The 26459-nt window shown below is 37.8% G+C and overlaps 1 protein-coding gene across 7 annotated transcripts in view; it reads right to left on the reverse strand.

Annotated features, from left to right (window-relative positions):
• The window catches only part of arhgef39 (Rho guanine nucleotide exchange factor (GEF) 39), a 166739-nt gene that overhangs the window by 72230 nt on the left and 68050 nt on the right, over positions 1-26459 (reverse strand). For 4 of the 7 annotated variants that reach the window (XM_043236364.1, XM_043236363.1, XM_043236359.1 and 1 more), the window contains 3 exons: positions 18933-19006; positions 18752-18840; positions 5152-5258 (listed from right to left, as the gene is read on the reverse strand). The gene's annotated coding sequence lies outside the window, so the exon portion shown is untranslated. Of the gene's footprint in view, positions 1-5151; positions 5259-18751; positions 18841-18932; positions 19007-22308; positions 22443-22951; positions 23056-26459 lie in introns of those variants that run through there. The other 3 variants (XM_043236362.1, XM_043236367.1, XM_043236360.1) reach the window with 2 other exon arrangements.

Here is a 26459-nt window from a genome sequence, read left to right on the forward strand (position 1 = left end):
TTCCACTGCTCTTCCTGAGAAAGGGTCTAGGGGAACGAATGCAGATAAGTCAAGCAGAAAAAGGAGGGAATGAAGAAGCGGTGGAGAAAGAAAACCTAAACACCTATTTGATTTTAATCTCGCTACTTTGCGCGCATTTAAAGAGCCTTCGTGGGTTTACCAGCGCAGACACCTGCCAATAAGCTGTTATCAATGTTGAAAATGAAAATTTTAAATGTCAGTGTGGGTTCTGTGTTGAAGAGCAGTAACAGGTGCTTAGCTCCTGGTGAACCGGAATAATGTCCCCATTATTGGTTGCTCATAGAGCTGTTACAAGTCGCTTTGTCGTGGTTCTGGGAAGACCATTCTCCTGGAAGAGCAAGCGTAGCTCAATTATTTGTCCAGAAACACAAAACGCCCGCTCGCATCAGCGCTGTCTATCATGTATGAAATAACCTTGATAAAAGTAATTGAATTTCTTTCTAAAAGGATTAACGAGTGGTAATTGCACAAAACAGAGGTGCTGAGCAGAGATATTCTCACTTACAGCCGGGAACAATCGGCCCGGCTTTCTCATCTCCAGACACGCCGCATCTTTTTAGAAATCGCTGGGAAAACAAGTGTGTGTGTGCGTGAGGGGGGGTGCATCTGTCTGAAAATAAGATTTCCTCTCAAATGCCAGCGGATGGCCTGATTACCATGCGTGCGCGTGCACCCGCGCGGTCCTCTAAATGTGCTGAGATGGTCTTTAAACAAGATTCAACACTTTTAAACCCCAGCAGACTTAATTAAGGGTGGGACCACGCACGCGGAGGGGGAGGGGAAAGAGACGACGAAGCAGGAGGAAGAGAAGAAGGAGTTTCACACGGGGTGTGTTTCTGTAGCACTTTCTCACCGTTTCCCGCAATAAACGGCCTAAAGCTTCCCCTTTTAGCTCAGCGCGCTCACACCCACGTTCGCACGCGCACATGCTCGCGCAAAACCTTGACTTAAAGTCCCCATTACTTCTCCAAAACTGTCTGAAATATCAAACAATGCGCTGCCGGTGGGGGGTGTGCGGTGTGGAGTTAAATCGGCCCAGACTCATTTCCATACAGCTTTACATGTTTCAAAAAGATATGCATAATTACAGGGTTTGTACATAATTGCTCCAACACATTGGAAAAAGCCAGGTTTGTTCTTTTTTTAAATGTTGGCGCTGCGGCTCAGAGACTTCGCTTCTCTTCCGTTATGTGGCTCGAACAATTAAAACAATACGGACGTCTTGGAAAGGAGCTCAGCTCTCATTATCGCCTTCTCTTCTCCTGCGTCAGAACATTTACGGCTTAAAAGAAGGCCCTGGCACCTTGGCATTGAAAGACACTCTTTTTTTGGGCTCCTTCCCTTCCCTTTTGCGTTTCTGGAACAGTGCGGCGTATGTGTGTGGGGTGGGAAAAAAGAAAATGTAAATAAGATGGAGTTTGCGACAGCTCTGTTCTGTTCCAAGAGACGAACGTCTGCATCTGAAGCAATCAAAAAAGGCTTTTCTTAAAGAGTTTCACCCATCTTATTCTGACTCTTTGAACAGATGCACACATTGTTTGACTTGATACCAACACGCTCGACTCTAGAGGACAAAAAAATCGGAATGTGATTCAGGCAAAGGATGAATATTTGACTTGAACTTTTAACATGAAGGCAAATTGAGATTTGCTTTTATCGTTCCTTAGCACGCTTAGAAACTGGGAATAGCACCACTACGATTCATAATGATATGTTTGGAGAACTTCGTATTACATTTACGCATGGGAATTCCTTGGACCAGCGAAAGTCTGATTTTTTAGAGGAAATATCGAGATTTTTAATGTGCGATTTTGAAGGAATGATTCGCACAAAGATGATAGTTCCGTCATTGTTTACCTCGTTTCAAACCTGTGGCATTTTTCAGCTGAATTTGTGAATCATCTTTGTGAAGCTCTTTTCTTTAGAATGAAAGATCAAACTAAGTCTTTAATTAAAAGAAAAACACAATGGAAAAATTAAAAATACATTTTGAGAAAAAAGGAGTCATTTTGACATTGGACTATAATAGACATCAATATTAAAGTAGTGATACTTTGAAAATAAGAGCAAAATTACAAGCATAAAGTCATATTTAAGTAGTAATGTTTTAAATAATAGTTTTCTTATTTTAAAATATAATAAAAATATCTACATTTTGAGAATGTCATAGCTTTTAACGTAGGGTTAGTAAATGATGGCAGAAATTTAATTGAGTGAAATTATAATAATAAAGTTTAAGAATAATGACATTTAAATTAGCAAAAACCATTCTAAAAAATGCTAATAATTAATACAATCATAAAATGATTGATTAATAGAATTGTTAATAAATATATTTGGTTAATGACGATGACATTTTTTTTTTCAATTGTAGCAATAAAATGATGATAATAAAATTCTGAAGGAAAGGCAATTACAAGAATAAAGTCATAGCATTTTAAGATTAAAATCATAAGCCATTTAAGCTCACCTGACTCGGTGTTGACTAATGATTCAGTCAAAGTAAATCTTAAGTTAACAGCTCACTGGAGGGGAAGATTAGCAGTGAACAATGACTTCAACACCAGCATGTTCCTATCAAATGGTTTAGAATAAAAGAGCTGCATGAAGAGATATATATATATATATATATATATATATATATATATATATATATATATATATATATATATATATATATATATTTCACAGAAAAAGTTCAATGAAAAAGTTCAATGAAATAAAGGCAGGTAAATAATTACAGATTTTTCATTTCTAAATGAACCATTACTTAACCTTAAATGTGTCAAAAATATATATAGAGGCAGAATACTGGAGAGCGGATACTCTAACTTAATTAATGTCTTGTTTGAAAAAGACACCCTCATTGCAAATGAGTCCCATCAAAGTTCTCCCATGGCCTTAAAACAAGATCTAGGTCCAATTATTTTAGAGTGAGGAAATTATGGAAATATCGGACTAACACTGATATCGGTTATATGGCTTTTAATGAATTCTGCCATGTTGAGGGTACAATAATTGTATTCAGGACTATCATAGCCAACACTAAATTAGTCCGTTTTGCTGATTTAAATGTTATGGTCAAAGTCTTTGGGGTCTAAATTGGTCTCAGAGGATCTTTCACAGATGATGATTGCGCTTGGCTTTTGTGATGTATCAATACAGTGATGAGATTTCTTCAGCCCGGCACAATGCACACACTCTTGGGATGGGCTGGCTGAAAGAAAAAATATATCCTTTACCAGATAAAATTACTTTTTCCTCCTGAAAGTCAGAAAAATGATCGGAATAATGCAGTATTCATGGCATCGGACAGCAGGAGGTGGGAAAAACAAGGTAGAATAAGGTTCCCTTTTATATCCTTTTTCTCATCCCCCGCTGCTGACCAGTGCAAAAATTAAAAAAAATCCAGGTATCCTAATGTTTAAAAAAATAACACTATTATTGGCCGCTATTGAATCCAATTGCAACCAATGCAGGTTGTAACAGATAAGGACCTGATGGAATCTGTCTTTGCACTATCTGAGCCAAAGTGGTCTCCGTATGAGTCAAATGGAACGGCGACGCATTGACAATTCAAATCGGACAGCAGCTTTGCAGGCAATTCACCCTGCAATCTACATGCGTCCCCGCGCCGGCAGGCCTGGACGAGATTGCATTTTATACACAAAGGCCTTCACTTTGGAAGACCCTTCATATTCACTTACAATCTAATAAAGTCCTGTGGTTTACAAGTGTGCTGAAGAATTCACTTCAAACTTTCCTATACACGGAACAACAAAATGGAAATTTGTTTAATTATTAAGGGAACAGCTCGCTCCGAAATTAAAAATCATTCATTATTTACTCACCTGCGCTATATTTTTCTGAAAAATATACATGCGTGTGTATTTATACATAAATGTACACCGCACACATACATATATTATGTAAACAAAAACTTTTTTTTTTTTAAATTAAAACGGATACTGACAAATAAAAACAAAGGCTAAATTAAAATGACCAATACTTTAGTACACAGCATACAGTAAACAACTGAAATTTCACTGGACAAAATGTCAACGTGATCAAACCTGGTGTCTGTTGAGGCTAGTACATAATTCAGAATGTTTGTATAACTACCGGTTGACTAGCAGTAGTTGAAGGTCAACCAAACAACCCAATTCAGGCATTTTAGGGGCTGTCTATTACCCTTATTCAGTGAGCTGTTTTGTTAGCTCTGTATAGCCTCAAAACTAGCTCAAGGTATAAGATGGACACTGGGAAAAGAGAGAGTGAATTGAACAATGCGCTATGTACCAGGCATGCCCTTAACATATGCAATTTGTTTTTCTGCGCTTGCCGAAGGGATAACGCCGATCTCTGACCCCACTGCAAACTTAAGCAGGTCCCCCGATGCACGGCCTTCATGAATCTTTTAGGCAGAGGGAGTCTGGAGTTCAAAGTTTCTGTGAACTCAAGAAATAATAAGCTGCCTGATTAGCGTTGCTAAAAATACCAGCATGGCCAAAAGGAGCCAGGTGGTAGGACGGGCCTCCGGCCTATTTGCATGTTCAGAAGCTGATCTGATACACAGAGACACACCATACAATGAGAGGGGCCCCGGTGCTCTTTATTGTGACACCAGGCCCTCAACACACAGTAAACGTCTCTTACAGTAGTCTTACTTCTGCAAGATCATTTTTGCTACTGTTCAGGTAAAGACAAACAACTTTTCACCTGCAGTACACTGGATTGGAAATTACGATGACAATCATGTTTCAGCCACACCGAAGCAACGAGGAAGGAAATATACACCTTTGCTTTTATTTTTCTTTCTACTAACAATACTGTTGCTCCACGTTTCAAAACAGATTTAAAATCAACATGAAACCATTTTTTAATAGGAAATCCTTTTCAGATCAGTGTTATTTTAGTAACATTGCCATAAGATTGTAGTTTTTATTAATAGTTTCAATTAGTTAAACGTTTTAGTTTTAGTTTGTTATTTGATTGCATCCACTTAAAACTAATTAATCTTAAAATAATTTTTCTCCAGTTTTCTCCTGGATTGACGATGCATTGCCATTTGAACGGATCAACTTTTTCGCTTGTTTTTTTACAGCCACGTTATTGTCATTTATTACTTACAAGTCGGTTGCATGTGGCATACGGGGGCGGGACGTTCTCCTTCAAGGCAGCATCTGATTGGACAAAGATTTGTGTAGAGCAGGATGAGTCATCGCTGCTTCATTTTCCTGAAAGAGAAAAACGTGTTAAATATTTCCATCCAGTAAAAGTGAATTTGGTCAACATTTAGGAGCAGACCAGCACACCGATGACCTCAAGGCTCCCCCCAAAAACACTCCTTTCGAAATCACACTGGCTTTAAATTGGTCTTTTACAGCGTGGCAATGCTGTTTTTGCTCAGGGTAACAAGAAGAGGACAAATTCCTCATTTGTTCACATCAAAAAGACTTTAGCGGGAGAAAATTTGGAATTGCTTGGATGAAAGTCATTTGTTTTCCTGCTCCAGAGATCTGCCACTCGCGCAGACGGCATCAGCCGAGATATTGCGTTAAACTCTCTGTATTTTCTCCTCTCCTTTTCCCCCTCTCTCTCTCTCTCCTCCTGTTTTATATTTAACTTCAACCTGTCAATTAAAGAGTGAGAGGGCAAAGAGGAAATAAGAGAGACAGGGAGAGAGAGACAGCAAGAAGCACAGAACTAATTAGGCAACTGTGTAATTTTAATTAGCTGTTTTGATAATTAAACTAATTAGTTCCCCTGTGTTTCCACTACGTGCTACCGACTGGAGTTTTTTTCCTTTTACAACACAGCTTCAGAGCTCTACTCCGTCGGTTAATTAGTCACTTTTGCATCAGAAAGCTTTATTGATAGCCTTAATTTGCAGTTGAAATGAGAAATCTGCTGTCAATAATTCGGATAATTGCCCGCCGTTTGATTGCCGAGAACAAAAGTGGCAGGCCTTTGAGTTTGAAGCTGCTGGAAATCCCTCGGGTCGTTTCCTGGATGCTTAGCTCTCCGTCCGATCTACATATCAGCAAATAACACGGCCGTACGCAACATCTCGACCCCGTTAACAAGACGGGAATCCTGCCAAATAAGGAACGCTTTGACCCGCCCCACCTACGTTTCCCATCATGCTCTCCTCTTTCTCGTCTGCCTGAGCCCTCCTCCCCGCTCCTCGCACCCAGTGTCCTACGTTCTTGGTAATTGAGGAAGGAGGAGGAGGTGGGGGAGACAGAAAGTTGCAGCTTTGCTTTGTAGCTAATTAGTGTCCTTGGAATTAAATGAGCAGCTCTTTGTGCACCTCCAGCTCCTGCGGCCCATGTTTGTGAATTGAATAATTGATTCCCCTCCACTAATCAGAGAGCGACATAATGAGCCAGTTTAATTAAATGGGGATCTAACCTGGCGAACACTGGGAAAATATTTGCTCGTTTACAGCTAATCAGAAATAACAGAGCGAGATGGTTGGGGGGGGATGGGGGTTGGAAACCAAGAAGAACGTGCGTGACTGCGCTCCGAGGAGGGGAATCTTAAAACGGCGCATGTTGCTGAAGGAATATATGAGGAAATGCGATGCTGGGTTCGACGTTTCTCAACATCGGGGCCTAAAGTGAGGAAAACTTGAGATATATTATGCTTCTTTGACTTCTCTTCTGGTATTTTCGGAGGCCTTGGGCCATGGGATGATGGTAGCAGATTGACCTTTCCTTATCAGAGGTGCAACACGCTGACACGTCCCTCGTGGGCAGCACCCCAGGACGAGGTCGAGATAGCCGAGCTACCCCTGAGCACTGACCTCTCCGCCTCTCCTCACCTCCTTGATGTGCCACTAGAGGCACCACTTACCCTCAAAGGCTCGTGGATCCTACAGACCTTTAAGTACGCTTAGATAAAATAATGGTGGCTCAAAGGTGTCTATGGCCAGCCACCAACCGGGTGATGGAGATGGATACAATTTGTTAATAAAGTAGAGTTTAAGAGGTTGGGATATCAGCCTGGCACAGTATGAGGGATTTAAAAATTGTGTTGAAGAAATAAGGTTGAATTTGTGAAAGTTTTTTGTCAATACATATTAGGTCATTTTTATTAAGCACATATCGATTTATGTTAAATTATACATACAATATTGTTTATTCGTGTTAGCTTAAATGTTATATTTAATTGCTGTAATATTGCTAATTCATGATATCTAATACATTATTGTTAACTAATTTAACCTTATTACGGACTAAAATCTTGCCAAGATTTTTAAGGTGATGCAAATTGACTAGTGTATTTTTCTAGTTTATACTTGTAAAAAATGACTTGCTGTACAAAATTTGTACAAATTGATGATAGAGAGTCCAGAATAGTGATTACAAAAAAAAAAGACTTTTGTGTCGGTTAACCTTAAGGAACTGCAACATGATACATACTAAACAACATCTGTCGCCATTTGTGCATCTTCTGACAACTTATAATCTCAATGGAAAAGTTATGTAGGACACCATTTTTTTTCTCTCTCAGCCAAGTGGAAATGAACTAAACATTGCTTTATTACATTTTTGCAGCGGTTTTACAGAAAGGTGGACACTGTGACCTTTATTGTTTGTAACAAATATCCAAATAAATTAAAGGAGGGAAAAAAATAATGAATAAAGTACCTGAATGAATAAAATAAATAATTATTAAAAAAATAAAACAAAATATTTAATACACTTGCATAAGGACAACTGTTTCAGTATTTTTTTCTTTGAGATATCTTAATAGTTTTTATTTATAGTTTGAATTAGTTTTTTTTTTTATTTCAATTTCATTTTTGTTAAAGCTTTGATTGTGATATGTATGTGTTTTTTATTATTTCAGTTAGTTTTAGTTATTTTAGTACATCAAATTAAACTGAAAGAAAATGCTAAATGTTGTCTTGGAAACTATCTAAAACAAAAAAACACTTATTTTTTTTAAAATGGAAAAAATTAGAAAAATTTGAAAAAACATTTCAAATATTATAACCATATTTATATTTGAAGTTTACAAGGATAAAGTCAAAGCTACCAAAAAAAATTCATTTTAATTTTTGGAAATTAAGGGAGAAAAAATCCCAGATGAGTACCAAAAAAAGGAAAAAAAAAAGAGAATAATTATTTACAAAACAAAATAAAATATTTAGTAATTTGCAATTTTATCGCTACATTTTATTGCTGCCATCTGCTGAATTTTTTGTTTCCTCATACAACGTGCCTTGAAAGTCTCGAAAAAAGTTGGTCATTTGCGGCATGGCTGGATTCGTGTTGATTTTAGTTTACTAAAACACATCAGCACTATAAGAAGGCCGTCGTGGGACAGAAGTGGATCATTGAAAGAATACACACTCATCCTGCCCCAACCTCCTTGCCCTCCCCAACCCCCCAATGAAAAATGAAATACTGCATTGAAATTCCACACCAGAGGAAGGATAGAGAGAAGCTAAAGCTTTGAAGCTCCAGCCTGTCAGTCTTTTTTGTGTTTTTGTGTGTGTGTGTGTATGAAAGAGAGAGAGCTACAGGATGAGAAAGAGAGTTCCATGTTCTAGTGCTTTCACTCCTTCTCTTTCTTTTTCTCCATCCCTTTCCTCTTTCTCTCTCTGTCCCTCTCTACCTCTCCCACCACTCGATTCCACAGGCCCCTCTTCATTTCCACCGCTGTCATTCCCAAGAGCCTACACAAATCAGAAACACAGATTTGAAAAAAGTTGAGTTTGTGGACTTTGGAAAGGAAAAGGAAAACATCCCATTGCTTTTGAACTTGCCAAGCAGCAAAACCACACCTCGGCCGTATCTCAGTTGTGTCCGATGAAGAGAACAAGAAGGGATGGAAGAAGAATTAGAAAAGAAAGGTAAACAAACAGCACTGGTCAATGAGGACAGCCTTCTTTCCTTTAAACTCTGAATAAAGCACCAGAGGTTTACAACATCACTTCCTAAGGGAAGGATTGTGTTTTTTCTTTCTACTTTACTTTAGCGTTTTTTAAACTTGCTTCTCAAATCCAGTATTGGCATTTACTTAATCCAGAATAACTTAATGTCATTCATTTTAATTATCATCCAACAATTAGAGTCATGCCAAACCCCATGTATTTCCATAAAGTACTTTTCGATGCAGTGTAAAATGATGAGTTTCTTGCGAGGAGCCCCTTTCTAAAATATGTAAGCAAGAAGAATTTTGGCATTTAAAAATATGTCAAAAATATATTAATGTTAATATTATTAAGAAGTAAGCTTTTAAATGTTTAATACATTTTGCATTTTGCATCCAAAATAAAGAAGCTGGGTGCAAAGTGAATCAGTAAAGTTTTATCTGGAAAACATTTACATTTATTTGCTTGTATTAAACACTGTATGTATATATATTGTGTATAAATAAATATGATATATATATATTCCAAAATAAGTTATATTTAATGTGTATGTACTGCATTTATTTTGTATATATAAATACATATACAGTACATGCTTGTATATTAGAGAAAGATATGTTCATATATATAAAATATTTACATATTTATATAAATTTAGATATAAATATATACATGTAAATGTGCTATAAATATACTGTATGTATATGTCTTCATATACATCATAAATACACAGTATACACACATATATATGTAATAAAAAAAATTGGATGCAATTAAATCACAATCAATAATTGCTCAGCGCTAATGTAATGTGTAATGTTGTTATTATTTGTATTTTATATTCAAAAACCTGATCCCCATATCGCTGGACATAATTTGTATGGACCATACAAATGATGTACTATATATTCCCAGTCGACAGACAATAATTTAGTGTGAAAAGCATGAATTTCATACCGAAATAACCCAACAGTATGCGTACAGAAAGCAATTAAGCACTTAGATGTGACAACCATATTTACATGCAACCTGAACCTGGCTGATGATGACCTTCAGCGGCTAGGAGAAATATCATCTCTCATTCTAACCGTACCGCTGGGGATCCATCTCAAAGCTCAGGTCCACGTGAGAGCCAAATCCACCATCTATCCTCCATCTTTACTAGAGAGAGGCGCGTGTACGAGATGAGACACTGTGGCTGAATATCAGACAGACAGAGGAGGATAACGAGCCTCATCCTTGCCGTTCATTAGCGCCGAGAACTCCCTAGCCTCGAGGGATGGGATAATTCCCACGGTAACCATTGCACATTCTTAACAAGCATCTACGCTGAACTTGCTGTGAGTGAGAGCTGCAGCTAGTCCACCTGATTTGGCGGGTCCAGCCCACAAGTGTGTGCTTGGTTACATGAGAATGATTAGCAGTCTTATGGGACCCTTTGAAGCCCCCGCTGACACCGCTTGCTCATGTTTGCAAACAAACACAGAGCTTCTTTACAGAAAACAAGGTATTTAGCAGCCATTGAGACTTCTTAGTTGTGTAACTCTTTAAATACGGTGTCTGACTAGCATTAGCCATTCCAATTCATCCCAAAGGGTTCAAGTCTGGGTTTTGTGTACTGCAGGTCGAGTTCTTTCACTTCAGACGCTGTTTTGATTACTTTTAGACCTGAAGTGTTTGTCTAAGGAGTTGTATGCTTGATTTTATGCACCTTTTAGCAATTAGCAAGAGGCGTCCACATAGTTTCGGTCACGTAGCGCTGCTAATTTCTTCGCTGCCACCTTTCTGCGTGATTTTGTGCTTGTGAAAGAAAACACTATGATTATTTGGGATCAGGAGTGTGTGTTTTCTGGGCGAAGGCCTTGAAGAGAAGCATTAACATTCGTTTGCCACTTTGAAGGGGCAGCCATTACTAATCGCTAAGAAATTTCCTTACTACCTGAGGGCCTGTCAGGTTGTAAATGAAAAGGAATTAAGAAGAAATCCATACATTTCTACACCCTACCCCCTTCCCTCGAGTTCGCTCTCCCAGCTTGCGCACACTAGATGGGAGTCTATCATTAGCAGACCAAATTAAACATTAGCTCTTCGGCTGCCGGTAGTTTGGGCTAATTGCTAATCAGCAGTAAAAGTTGCCTGGCACGGAATATTGCTTACCATAAGCTAAAGGTAATTTGCTGCTTGAGACAAGCTAGGCCAACTTGTCTGTTGTTGTCCAGAGTCCGTTCCTAATTACTGCCGGAGGGCGATGACAGTCATTCAATGGAGATTAAGACTGAGGCGAAAAAATGGAAATGCGCCATAATGCAGGAATGAGCTAGAAATGCTTCTGTCTGCTTTTCTTTAATTTCCCCACTCTCGCTCTGTTTCCCTTCTGCACTTCGTTTATTACCAAGAGGGATGGATTCTTGCATGGCAAATCGACAGCAGGGAAGCTTGTTGATAGCCAAAGAGTCAGTTGAAAAGCTCCATCTTGAACTGAGCTTAGATCATCAAAAGATTCTTGAGCTTTGATTTACGGCACGACATTTACAGATATATGCAGTTACAGTTACATATAGCATACTGCAATTAATTAGATATTCAATCTTTTCTTTTCACAAAAATGTGTTATATTTCATTGTGAAAGTATTTCTGATTTAGGAAGGATACAGTAATTATAGTCTTGTTTAGCCAGACGTTATGACAGAAGGTCTGGCAATCTTGGCTGCTTTGAATGGCCAAGGCCCTCCCAAGAGGTCACATGACAGGTAAAGCAACCAGTCACGTTTTGTTTTGTGTCATGTTTATGAGCTTGGAAATTTCACTACAGTAACAGACCACGGTGTCTAAATCTCTTGGACATATTTAAGATTCTACGACTTTTATATGACATTTTAAATATCTAACTTCTGAAAATACAGGATTTGGTTGATCCTGATAAGCACTAATAGTCAACGTAGCGGCTTTCTTCTTTCGTGAGGGGGTTTTGTCATGACGCCATCTTGTTTCTAGGCAGAAACACACACATCTCCCAGATTCAATAAAAAGGACTAGATGTTATGGTCCCTAGTGTTGAACCGATACTGATTCTGTGGGGAGTTCTTGAAATCCTGCATAATTTTAACCAATCCGAGGACAACTTTGAAACTTTTGTGGGCAGTTTTCATAATTCATCATGTTCATCTTTTGTGAATCGGTTTGTTCACATGATTCATCTAAACAAACGATTCACTGACCAAATAAACTATACTTTTATTTGAAAGAAGTTGAAGAACTTTAGAATTTAAATAAATTTATATAAACTACAACATTCAGTTATATGCATTATATGCAGAAATTGGTTAACAACAAAGTTCTGATTGTTTTATATATCAATATTTCATAATTACTTTAATAAAGTAGCAATGCTACTAAATTAACTATATTTTTCATTAGCCATATTTCAAAAAGTCCTCCTCAGTATTAATGTAATCAGAAGGAACGAGAACAGCTTTCATGAATTAAAAAAAAAAATCTATCATCTGTATATTTTTCATGTTTTTTCCTTTACAATAAAAATAAATCTAGCAAGCTTTTTTTTTTTTTTTTTAAAGCTCTGGAATATCATGAGTCGGATTCGTTTTAACGAATCAGTTTGTTCTGTTGAGTTAGGTAATCAAATGATTCACAGAGCAAATAAATTATTCACAAATCCTAAAAGCAATTCTTAAAATCATTTAAGTCTTTGCATCACACTTTTTTGCAAGTAGCTATTTGGTAAAATGATTACATCTATAACCTCAAGAATTATTATTTTTTTTTATTAGCTGCATTTATTGTAAAATTCTACTTTTAGAAGAAATTGCCTAGTTATGCTAGTTATGTACTGTATTAGCGCTACAGATCATCCCGATGCTCACAGATGAAAGTGGCGTTTTTTCCTCACAGCGTTCCCATCAAGTGCCACATCATCCTGTTCCTGATTGTCTCAGTGTCAGCCAACCCGGCTCAGCTGATGTCCCACAGGTCTCTGACTGCGGGATAAAATCTGAGTCTACAGCTATCATAATTAATAATCACCCACCCACAGGCTTCTCAGCCTAACCTTCAAAATCCAATCCAGCTCGTCTTCTGATCCCCAGATTGATAGATGTGCATGTTTCCCGCACGCGCACACTGTAAATATGTATGTACTCATAAACTCAAACAACATTCGTCCCTTTCATCTGCAGGTTCGTCGTACGGGGAGGAAAAGACACACGTGTACAGATACACACTGGCGCACTTTTATCTAATGTCAGATATCAAAATGTCAAACCATCGGTTGGGGAGTGGTGGAGCGGGTAGCCGTGGATGTCTCACACCCCCTGGTCGAATCCCAGTGCAGTCCGATCAATACATCGTTATAGATCTTAATCACGTGAAGCGTATAATCGCCTAAAACCTATCAATTATAGAGAGTGAGATAGCTGGGCAGCCAAATCCTGGCCTGCAGCCTCCTTCCTCCTTGGATTAGGATCTGAGATTGGGTCAGGATCATAGGAGCCGCGCCCTGCCCGGCCAGATAGCACATTAATGACCACTCCAGGGGCAGCTGTCTCTCAGGCTGCAGTCTGGCAAAATAAATAATAAATCATTTAGGCTGGAGCTGACATAATTACCAACTAAGAAGCTCGGTACAGGCCAGCGAGGCCAGTAACAATGGCAGAGGAGAGAGCGATAGGCCGCTGATTAGCTCCTTTTTCTGCACACATGAAGCTCGGCTTCTCTCTTTACAATATCCTTCTACCTTTGCCACCTTTCTGAAGTTTATACACAAGATCACGGAGTGCTGGTGCTGCACTTTTGAAAGACTGCATTGTTAGTGGCACCAAACAGAATTCTAAAACAATGGCTGTTATTCAACAGGTTTCACATATTCGCATATGGTGGGAAACAGCGACGTAACTGACGATGCAACATGATTTGTAGTACGTACAGCTGCATTAATACTCCATATATGCATACAATATGTGTTATTAGCGGTCAAAGGGTTAGCACATGCTGATCTCTCCGGTGCCTGATTTTATGTTCATCTACAGTGTAGATGGATGACTTGGGAAAAAAAGAATGCGAGAAATTGGAATAAATGGCAGATGTACAGTTAAAAGTGGCTTTTTGATAGAGAAGTTTTTATATAAACTTGACCAGGAAACTTCTCAAACTGTCCTTGAGATGTCTTTCTTTCCTTACTCAAGTAAATATAAGCTTTATTTGAATGTCTGTTGTCTACATAAGAATAGCCGCAGAGGGGGATTTGTCAAAATGGCTGCCAAATGAACTGATTTGTACGGTTACCCAGTAGTACACAACGCAATGACATATCCATAACACAACGAAACTGCCATAACACAACGCATAGGACTAATTCTGTTGTATTGTAATAATTTTGGCTAATTATATCGTACTGTGGCATGCTTACAATGTACTGTGATTTGTTTCCATTGAGTTGCGACTTGCGTTTACTTGTTGTTGTGCTAATAATATTGTTGTGGCTCGTTTGTGTTGTATTGCAAATTATTTTGTGTTCTGAGAATTATATTGTATTGTGACTTTTTTACTTTGTAATTAAGCCACAAAAGAATATAATTGGCACAACACATTGCACAGTGACTTGTTTCTGCGGCGTTGTGCATTGTGTTCATTGTGTTGCAGCTAGTTTCCTTTGCGTTGTAGAGATTTCTTTGTATTGTGTACTTTTGAGCCAAAATAGATTTGCCTTAAAGGGCCCTTAACAATATTTACACTTTTGATGGAAATGAATTTCATACGTTTTTCATTATATATTAAAAATAAATACATTTTCTAAACATTATATAAATAAAACGGAAGGAAGTAGCTTTAGTTCTGCATTAAGTTAAGTTTTGTTAACTGGAATAAAATGGAAATATTACATGCAAAATGTGCCTGACAGCTAACTGAAATGAACTACTAAAATTGATAACTAAAATGTATTTAAAAATATTTGTATAAAACGAAAACTATTAAAAATAAAATGGACCAAAAAGAAAATTACTTAAGACAAAAAAAGAAATAATTGCATAAAATATACATATAAATACATATAATACACTTTTATACCATGTCTGTAATTATTTTAGGTAATGCCAACTAACCTAGAGGTAAATAAACTATCGAGGGAATGTTGCACAGTAAATGTGAAAGTGCTATTGACCCAGCCTCCTCCTTCCTGCTGGCAAGCAATTGTCATTCCCTCCCACCAAAACACCTTGTTGCCAGTGGCGATGCAATTAAAGGGATGGAGAACTCATTTCAGATGCATGTCTCTTATGCTCGAATTGCCAATCAGGAAGGGCGATTTTTGAGGTAACTGCAGAAATGCCGCCAACTCACCTCATTCATTTGTTCAGCATTCAAAGGAAGACTTAGATAGAAACATATAGAGAAGAGGGAGGGCCGAAACAAATATGTTGTCTACATGTTCTAATTTATCTCACCTTACACACCTTTTCTGTCCCGAGAAGCTTCTTCACTTCCCAGTCCAAATTTAAATTCAGAAAAATTCCTAAGCGGATTTTCTCAATTTAGCCATACTTTTAATCTTTGGCAAAAATGAGTGATGACTTCTTTCAATAAAAAAAAAAAAACCCTGACAGGCTTACAGCGCACACCGGCGGATTAGTTTCCCGTGGAGATGAGGTTTTCCTTTGTGCTGCCGTGTGTCTGTTTGATGGGGGTTTAACAGGAAACGTTCATGCTGAAATTGGATGCAGACAGGGATAGTGGTGCGATGGCCGGGTTTTGATATGGACCCCACGCGGTAACTCTGGTCTAACATACCCTCATCTTCCTCTCCCTAAGGCCTGCTTTAACGCCTGTGAAGACTACTATACTCCCCATATATACGGAGCAACATGTTATTTAAACACATATAAATCTAGACCTACAAGAAAATGCACTTTTCTCTATGTTTAAGCCAATTGAAAGTGGTTTCCGGAGGAAATGTAAGTCCTATCGTTCTCGCTTTTAGATATATTGGATTCCTGACACGTTGCCATTCTGCCAAGGATGCTGACGAGAGATGAAAATACTGCGCATAATGCTGGACTCTTGTAAAGTAAGATGATTATGACATCTTGTTGCGTAGAAACAGGCCGTTCTCAGCAGAGAAGCAAGGTTAACAGGTTGTTTACCAGCTAAATCAGTTCAGGGTCTCGGAAAAAAAAAACTGCTTCATGACAGTGCATTACGGAAAACGAAGAGCTTTCTTCCAATTTGGGCAGTCTTAGACAGGAAGCATCATTTGAGAAGTATTAGGACCAACACAAGGCACGTGATTGGACGGCTGCTGTCCTGGTGTGGCCCCCCTTCCTGTGCTGGCCAGGGTTCACGACAGATGGGCAAAAGCAGGCCTAAGCTCAGACTGTCTGAGACACTCACCAGGGCAGGATGGGTCTCCTGTCCTATCAGACTCATCCTCTCAATCCTGCAAACAGGCATTTGTTTGTTGATTTGGCTGCTTTGATGCCCCATTATACACCCTGTGCTGACAGACAGAGAACACTGGCTTTCCCCTGATTTGCACGATGTTGTGTAAACAGACCCGAAATCATGAGGAAATTTCTTATTTAAAGTGATGTGTAAATGCTCCTGGCAGTTATTTCGGGTTATGTAAGGACCAATGTACATTCACAGATGGTCGTCACAGAAAAATAAATTGCATTGATTTATCAGCTGATTTGAAGATTTTAGCATTTCGTCATATTGGAACGATATTTAATTGTGCATGCTCAATTCTGACAACTCTTACATTTATATTTTTAAAATGCTAATAATAACACTATTAAACATAACCTTTAGTCAATTTAAAATACTAACCATTTTACATTACAATAATGTGAAGCCTTTAGTTTCTATATTTAACTTTATATGTTTAGAGTGCAAGGTAAGTGAGTATACTATAAAAATGGGTTAGACTTTCTTTTGATGGTCCACTTTAGACATTCTACTAACTATAAGTACCTTTGTAATTATATTTTAACTAATTCTCATTCATTTGCAGCTACATGTCTACTCACTATAGGTTTAGAGTTAGAAGAATACATTAAACTGACATATACTTCTAAAGTTTCTGATAGTCAGTGAGTTGTATGTTGTAAAACCCTTCACAATAAAGTGATGGAACATATCAAGCAGACAGTCTACTGCATGCATCCATCAACACATACGTTAATAAATAAAATAAAGTCTAATCAACTGAAAATTATTTTGTTTGTTATGTTTTTATTTTAGTTCAACACCTAAAATCTACTCATTTTAGTAATACTTTTACTTGTTATAAATTAATAACATTACTAATAATTGTATTATTAATGATGCATATAAATATGATTTCATTGTAAGAGAATATAGATAGTTTGAAGTGATACAAGAAGCATGCTATATTGGAAAGCATTATCTGGCCATAGGCATTTCTACAGGGCCGAAGGATCACAACTCAAAATAACTATCCCTTTAAATTCATAAAATTTTCTAATGTCTCGTATGTACCACAACTTTATCCAAAATAACCTGATCTGGATGCATGCTTTGATGTGCGCTTGTATTTAACTGGTGCAAGTGCTGAGTTAGGACTCAGATAAACCACTGGGGTGGCTTGCTAGTCTGCAGGTTTTTTTTAGGAGAGAAGTAAGGAGAAGAGAAGTGTATTGGCTTGCCGTTTAAAGCCTCTGCTCTTGACCTACTTTTCTTTAATGGAGATTCTGAGTGCGAAAAAGAGCTGTTTATCAGACGATGAAAAGCATAATGACACAATTTATTTATTCAAAGCTGAGCAGCCAGGATTCAAAATGCTGACCCTTAAGAGGGGGGCTGATGGTCAGCCTGAAGGTAAGAACTGTTGTTATTTAGCAGATGTCAAATAAATGCTTTTTACGCATTAGCATTTCACAAGGTAGGCGTTTTAATCAACCTACGTGATTTATAAGGAAAGGTAGTGAGAAGACGGTTTACTGTGGAGATCCAATGAAGCACTGGTTCTCTTTGAGATCGTTCTTTGGAGATTTGGTCACCAGCGAAACAAAATCAGTTGAAGAGAGTCAAAATTAACTGGTTTAAAATATGGTTCCTTCATACTTTTGGTCCCGAGTGGGCTGAGCAGGTGTAGGGGGGTCTTCACGAATTCAGCGGGTGGGTACGTGCCGAGCGTCAGCAATTAGAGCGGCGTCGCACTCATGAGGTCCGTAGCACTTCAAAAAGAATTATTCAGGCCTTCCCTTTATTTGATTACGGCCGGTCCCCTGACTTTCCCTTGCCAGCGACCACAATGCATTTCACCAATTAGCTGGTGCACCTGGCCACAATTGATATGTTGTCAGAGCACCGCGTTTGGTGCAGAATGCTTAATAGTTGCATCTCAATCCCCAAATTATTCACTAAAGCATATAAATATTTGATTCCTGTACCCTGTAGCTGTGTATTGGATCTTTTTTTTTTTTTATTCCAACCTCCATAAAAACACAGATGTTTTATATAAATATTTTAGGTCATCAACTCTTCTCTTCCCCACTTTCTCTCCCTCTATATATCCTTTCCTCATTTACTATTTGAAGCAACTATTAGTGTTTTAACACCACAGGAAAGCGGCTTCATTGAAATGCAATGAAAACTGCACAGAAAAGGCAAAGTTAACTAATGGGCTCAAATTTTCAAACGAATGCAAGATTAAAGTCAATTGAATCTCCCATTGGGTTTTGACTGAAACCCTTTGAAAAGGAGCCCCGTAGTGGTTTTCAGAAATGAAAAATAGGACTTGTTCTAAAATATTAATAACATTTTATACCCTCATTATGGCAAAGCAATTACATTTATTCAGAAACTTACTTTCGACTCTACCTTGAGGTGATTCGCACGCAGGTAATGCCACCATCAGCCTTCCGAAGTCTTGTGCGCCGTTCTCCAAATGTACCGACCTGACACATCAGAGGAAGAGATATAATTTAATATAGGCCAAATTCAAATTTGATCTGCGCATTGTAAGTGAGAGCTCTAATACTCCATGTACCGGCGGCCTGTCATGAATCTCCAAGTGCGAACGCCAAATCTAGGTACGAGACGATTCCTTTTCTTGGCGGTCGTCTGGAGGGGAAATCAGAATTAGAGATCAGACGTGCAATAAAACAGTAGAATAGCGCATAAACCTTTCGGGAGAGCATAACTAAGTTCTGTATGAGTGTTTTATATCAGTCTTTGTGCACTAGACATCTCCCATCTACCAGTCTGGCCTAGTTTTCCATAACAGACGCCATTAATTAAATATATTACACAATGTGCACCCTCATAGATATAAATGAAGCATGCCATACAAAAACAATTCAGAGAGGAGATTAGGCGGAAAAGTTGCATTTGTTCTCCATCGACTCCTCTCGCTTCGAACCCCCGAGTTCCTCCCGGCTTTTCGAGGGTTTTAGCGCATCTCAAATCACACACCGCAATCCGACAAAAAGCAGCACACTTCCTGGAGCTCACACGCATTCAGATGAGAATGACAGGGAGGAAGATTTGAAACTCCTCTCTCGTTCTCACTAGCGCACGCTCTGCCCGTAATGGGGTAGAAGTCATTAAAAACATCACTGCAGGCCTAATTAAGACGGGACATCTGGTCTCTCCTCACAGAACGGATCGCAGCCGAGTACAAATAACTCCTCCATGACAAGTTGAGAGGTGTCATACATCTCAGTGATCGTCAATCAACAGGGGACTTAGGCAACTCTTTCATCGTTAACGAGCGAATGCTTTGTTTTCCCGTTATAAGAGAAAACATTTTGACAAATTTCAAAAGGGGGGTTGGAAGCAGGGTGTCTTCTGTCATTTTTCAATTCCCCTTTTATGTTGCTGCCAATTAGTTGCTGTAAACTTTAAGTTGCCTTTGACAATGATGATTTTCGCATAGCAAATGCTTGTGCAATGGCATATCTGCCACTGGTTGGTCTGCAAGTGACAGTGTAAAGGAAAATAAAGATGACACTTTCAATGAGATCTGACCATAACCCCTAATGACCTTGAAAATTTCTTTACAGCCTTCAACACTAAACAGCGTCATAATAACTGTTTCCAAACAGGTTTCCTACACACAGTACTTTTCTTTCATTTTTTTGTATATAAACGTGATATTTTTCACAAATACATGCTTGCAATATGTTTAATGTTTATTTTAAACACACACACACACACAAATTTAATCCAATGTAATTAATAGAATAAAAAAAATCACATTTTCCACAAATGTATCTGTATTCTATTAATTATATTGGAATAAAAGAACAGCACCAATCTGAAATACAAATGATCCATAACATTATAAATGTCTTTAGAAAAATATTACAATAAATATATATTATAAATGATCAATTTTACCTTGGTGAATAAAAGTATTCATTTCTTAAAAACAACATAAATAAAATGAATAAAAACCTTTGACGCAAGTACAATATAATTATGATTAAATAATATTTCTTAGAATCCTAAATATATAAAAATAAATATAAAATGGATGAAAAGAAGCTGACTAAAGCTTTCCCTGAATCATACTTAGTGTGAAACTGCAAACTACTCAGCTTGTTTAATACATTGTTAGCTACTCAGATATTGCTCAGCATCAAGAACATTTGGTATCCACTTGGTGATTCGGTATGCTTGGATATTTGTCACTCTTTTATGAGATTAGACAGCTTATCAAACATTAATAAGTGGATAGGAATTCACAGTGTGCTACAAAAACGATAACACTTGCAAAAAAGGCAACAGCACAAAGGGTTAAAGTTGTACAGCGCAAACCCTCCATGAAAAAGATGAACAAAAATACAAAGATGGATAAAAAATAAATAAAGAACAAAGGCAAAACAACCAGACCTAGTCAGAAGCTAAGGGAGACAATGCATGAAAATAATTGGAGCCCAAGGGGTGATATTTGTTCTCCTGAAATAATAATTACTCTTATGGACTGTGTGCAAACACTTTAACACTAAGGGGGGGAGAAAATCGCAATCCTATCAATAATCATTTCTACAGCTATGTGCTTGAGCGTTCTTTATATATATCATTTTTTCTGCGCTTTGCTGCTGTGGTTTTTTTCTCGCCAGTATCACCTTGCATTTTAATTAGATAAATAATAAAATCAAAACTCTCCGAGCGAACTCTGTGACAACTTCAGTACGCTTCACAGTCGAAAGGCGCTCTCCAGCTCTGATTGTGTACAATTCTAATCAGAACCTTGCCATCTTATAGATAAGACAGAGTAGCAGATAATGCATTAAAAAAAAAGGCTATCGAGTCTAAAATAAGGCAATTTCTATGTAAATCGGCAATAAAGCAGAACTTTCCTAACTGCTGAGGGCAGTCGCATTATTGACATGCGGGCTGTTCGGAAATTGTTTAACTGCTTGATAGCAGGTATCTCGCCAGATATTTGCTTACCTTTCCTCTTCCATTAATGTTCCCTGTAATATTAAGCCATCTTCCATGCACACGAACAGACGGCTCTCGCTCTTTAGCATCTGATTAGCGGCCGGTAATTCTATCTCCTCCAACGACTGCACTGTAAGATTGCCCGCAATATTATGTGCAGGATAAAGCATATCCATCCATCTCGAATTGAACTCTGGGATGCATTATTGATTGACCAGCGAGACTGTGTCAGGAAAATAAGTGCCACTGGGTTATAGTTTAATATGAATGATAATGCACAAGGGCCTTGGTGAACCATCAAAGCTAGGTCTGTTTTCATAGGTAGCGGCGCGCTTTTATTATGAAGCCAGAATCTGACTCATGCTCGCTCTTTGTTTGACGTAAAGTTAAGTTTCCACAACTTTGAAATGAGATGATAAAAGAATTTGGGTGTCAGCGGTTCTCTTATTGTAACTAGGGCTTATATTTCCCTGCAGGCCTCCTAGAGGGATTATGATTATACAGTAGATTAACACTTTTATCCCTATCTGTGAGCAGCGAATTATCGGTAGATGAGGCACAAACCAACGAAACGCGCCATATTCGTAGAAACCGCTCACAATGTTTTACCCTGTCGACTTTTAACCCCAGAGCTGATCGAACTTGCCTTTGGTGGAAGTTGAGGTAGACCGGATGGGATTTCCAATGTAATTCTATGTGTGCATGTGTCTGTGAATGACACCGTAAGCTTAAAATGTAAAGGTTAAACCTTTTGAGTGAGAACTAGATGTTAAAGCACTACGCGTGTGTGTTCTGTGAATGCCAGTTAATTCAGAGTCAAGGTGCATGGCCATGTCTTGTGCCCTGCTGAAATTTGTTTTGGGTTTCTAGTGGAAACATACAAGATATCGTTCATTTAAAAGTCAAACATAGCAGGTGTAAATGTTACAGGGATGGTTTATTCAAGCATGAAAATTCGGACCTCAATTACTCACCATCGTGTTGCTCCTAATCTGTATTATTTTCTTTTTCTGAATGTCTTCTGTTGTCCATACAATGAAAGTAAATGAAGAACAGGGCCAAGGACTTTTGATGTAGAAGTACTTTTTACAGGGTATTTGATAGGAACCTACAACGGGAGGGGGGATTAAAAAATTAAAAATATATACTTTGTACCAACATATTTTGGTCTATTTTTTGACAATGTTACATTTTAAAAATGTAATCTATTTTCTTTTTAATCACTTTATAATATACATTTCCCTATATATTATAATCCAAGAAATCCATATGTGAAAACACATTTTAATAAAATTCAACAAAATACATAATTTATTTCATATATATTTTACTATATAGAGTTTGAAACCAAATACATTTCTATTTCATAATATATATTAAACCGGGCTTCTCTATTTACAACATACACAGTATTTTGCATATATTTAAAATATATTTTGGCCAGCAAAAAGTATATGTTTATTGGCATGTGGGAAATTTCAAATATAATTACAAAAAAATGTCATAAAACACATTGAATTAAACGTAACATTTTTAGAAATATGTTATGCAGGCCACTTTTATGGTCATTTTGTGAGTGTTTTGGTAATTTTGAAGGTTGACGGCTTCTCCATTTACCTTCAAAAGCAGAGACCGATCTCGAACTAACTCCACAGAAGAAAGTCATACAAGTTTTGAATGACACAAGGGTGCTTAAATGACAAAGTGTTCATTCCTGGGTAAGCTAACTGCCATAGGTTCAATACGCACGTAGCATATGTCCCCGAACTATCTGCGCTTTTATCACTTCCACGTCTGGTCTCATACGCACAACTTTTTTCATTTTTAATGCTATAGGAACAAAAACAGAAAGAGCAAATGCTATAAAAACAACATTTAAATGAAATGACAATGTTTTGTAGGATAAAGGGCAGATCGCACAACCTGAATATCATGCTAGGGTGATTTCATTTCTTTATTTCGTGTCTAGGAGACTGCTAGAGAGCATGGTTACATCACAGTACTTTCTGTTGTCCAAGTTTGCAAGGCATGTACAGTAGCTGTGGGGCGTTAATTTATTCATGTTGTTTTCTTTAAATATTCAAACAGTGGCAATCTGGTGAGACTCATTGGCCGTCTCCTGTGCACTGGCCGGAGCAATGCAGAGAAGAGAAAGAGAGGGCCTGATGGCAGTTAATTATTAAAAATGTCAAAAATAATCACTAACTCCCTGCAAACTTCCACTGTCATCAAACCTGTAGAGTATATCTGAATTCTATTCAGCAGGTCAAAGGCGCTTTATGGGAGCCGCTAATAGCAATGCAACAAAAACTCTCGCAGATGCATTGAGGAATGGTTTTGTAAGTTGCTACACAGAGGCTCAATAAATGACGGTTAAAACATGACCTCCATCCTACTGACATATGTCGTAACTGAAAACTACTTTCACCTCTATTTTCGCTGCTTTGTGTGTGAGATGTTTCAAGGTGGCCTCATTTGAATCAAGGCTGTCATAGTGCTTGAATAGGAAAGGATGTATGGAATCTTAATAAAACCCTCCACCGTGGGCTGCTTTTACATGAAAGCACTTCATCTGTCCTTTAAATGCCATAGGAGATTATTTAGCTAAATGATTATGTCTCTCATTTTAGGTTTTTGTCAGAGCTCTTCGTGAAGCTTTTGTCCTGTGCAACCTTTTGTACACATCTATTTGCTCTCTGTATATAATTTCCAGTTTCAAGAACACTGATTTTTTTCTAACAATGCTTCGCAATTTTCCTAGATAGGCAGATGGATGGATCGATTGATGGACTCTAACAATGCTACACGCTTTTCCTAGATAGACGAACGGACAGACAGAGAGACGGATAGATAGAACAATAGACAAAACGATGAATGGAACACCAGAATGATAAAATGAACAAACAAGCGAACGATAGATATAAAGAGAGATAGACAGAAAGAAATATAAGGAGAAAATGAGAGAATAAGGCGGCCCAATTAAAAGGTATGCTTTATATGATGTTTACCGTTCAATCAGTGTGAGAAACGTGTCGTTATACCCAGTTATCTTGTTCAAGTGCATACACTGAAAGCTAAACTAATGGAATTCTGTGCGGTGGGCTGTCTGCCGTTTTCTGATCACTAGAAGATTGCACTATTGACCAAATGTCAGGCGCTGAGAGATGCAATGATTGAATAAAAGAGTATACATAATCGAAGGCGAGAACTCTGCCAGGGCCGCCTTCTGTTGCCTCTCTAACTACACCCTGGGAAATTCTCAAAAATCATTACCCCTCCCATCACCACACACACACACACACACACACACACACACGCGTACGTTTGCAGCCACACACGCTGCTGTCATCCCACCTCTGCTCTCTTGTGATGCTCTCTTGAAATGCTATTTGTTTTTCTCATTAAAAGCAAATTTTATATATGTCTCTCTCGCGCAAGCCACATCTCTCATTCCAATGCATTTCTGCCCTGTTGCCAACAAACTGCTGTTTGGTATCTGTCTGAGGACATGTTATGAAATATTTTGGGCCCAAATTAATGTGCTATTACTACAGGAGGACTGAGCTGAAGATGACAGAGAGCCTCAGGATATTTAGATCACTACCAGATTGGTTACTGGAAGGAAAAGTGGGTGTTGACCCCTGGAGACCAATAGACCGCCCCAAAAAAACATAACTCACCTAAGGGGGAGGAGGAGGCAGCTAACAGATTAAATTCTGATTAGGGAGAAGATGCCCAGAGGAATTTATTGGTCACTTGAGAGGCTGAGTGATGTTCTACCAGCCTGACAACTGCTTGAACATGCTAATGACGCTGTTGCATTTATAAATGCAACACAAATGTGGCAAATGAAAAATGTATTCCTTCAAAAAGAGGAATTTTTTTCCTACTTCTGTTCTAAAGTGATCCAAATCTGTCAGAGGTGAAATAAATTACACCTTCTCAGGAAAGCAATGGATTTTTTTTAGGGTTTTAGCTTATAGTCTGTATTTTTTATCTATTCTGTGAATATAAAATTGTTAAAGGTACAGCTCACTCAAAATAATTATTTACCTGCAAACATAATTGTCTCTCCAAACTAATAAGACTTTCTTTCTAAAGCATAAAAGGAGAAATTTTTAATCTTGGACAGGACGCTTATTTCTATGCAGTTGAAATGTGAGGAATAGACAGTGGGCTGTTCAGTGCTGTGACCAATTCAGTTGAACTCAAGATCTGAATGTGAATGAATCAATTAGATTCATTGGAGAGTTCTGACCTTAAAACAAAACAAAACTAAACTAAATATTGGTAAATGTAATGCAATATACAATTAATTTATTGTTAATTCAATTATATATAAACTTATATATAAAACAACCTATACATTTATGTTGTAAATATAAATGAAATTAACACTAAATTAATACATTTAAATTAATTTGAATTCAAATATATAAATGTAAATAATGTTTTTAAAATATATATTTTTAATAAAATTATAAATTATAGCTATGAGATATTATTAATAATTAATAAAAAATAATAATAATAATTATTAAATAAATCAAACAGACAACTAACTTTATACCTTTATGGTACTTTGGCATCTTTTTAAAAGCCCCCCCAAAAAGAGGGAAAGACAAAGTAATAGAGATTTGAGGCACAAGTAAATGTTCCTTTTGTAAGTGTAATGGCAGAACTTTTTTATTGCACCTGTGCTCTCATACAAATAGCTCAAGTCCCTCCCTCTCCCACCACTTGTGCATGCAATTACACCTAAATGCACTAAAACGATTGACTGAACCATGTGAAGGGCATTTACTTTTTGTGAAGCGTGACATAATCGGAGAGGTTTAGATTCCTTTTTATCAGGAGGCCCAGGTAATGATGAAGGCCTGGGATCCATTCAGAATTCTCATTTACAGCTAGGAGAGGATGGCCCCATCTGTTCCGTGGCAAGGCCCCTTCCAGCAATCTTTGATATCACTGAACGCTATTAGCTGAGGAAGAGGCTGGGCTAATGGACCTTTAAGAGCTCATTTATTTGAAGCAATTATTTTGAGGCGACCCCTTTTTGGAGTTGAGCATTGCCCTCACAAACAGAAAGATTATGCCATGTTTGGAGGAGAATGCATTTGACTGA

This window comes from Puntigrus tetrazona, chromosome 4 (assembly GCF_018831695.1).
Source record: "Puntigrus tetrazona isolate hp1 chromosome 4, ASM1883169v1, whole genome shotgun sequence".
NCBI lineage: Eukaryota > Metazoa > Chordata > Actinopteri > Cypriniformes > Cyprinidae > Puntigrus > Puntigrus tetrazona.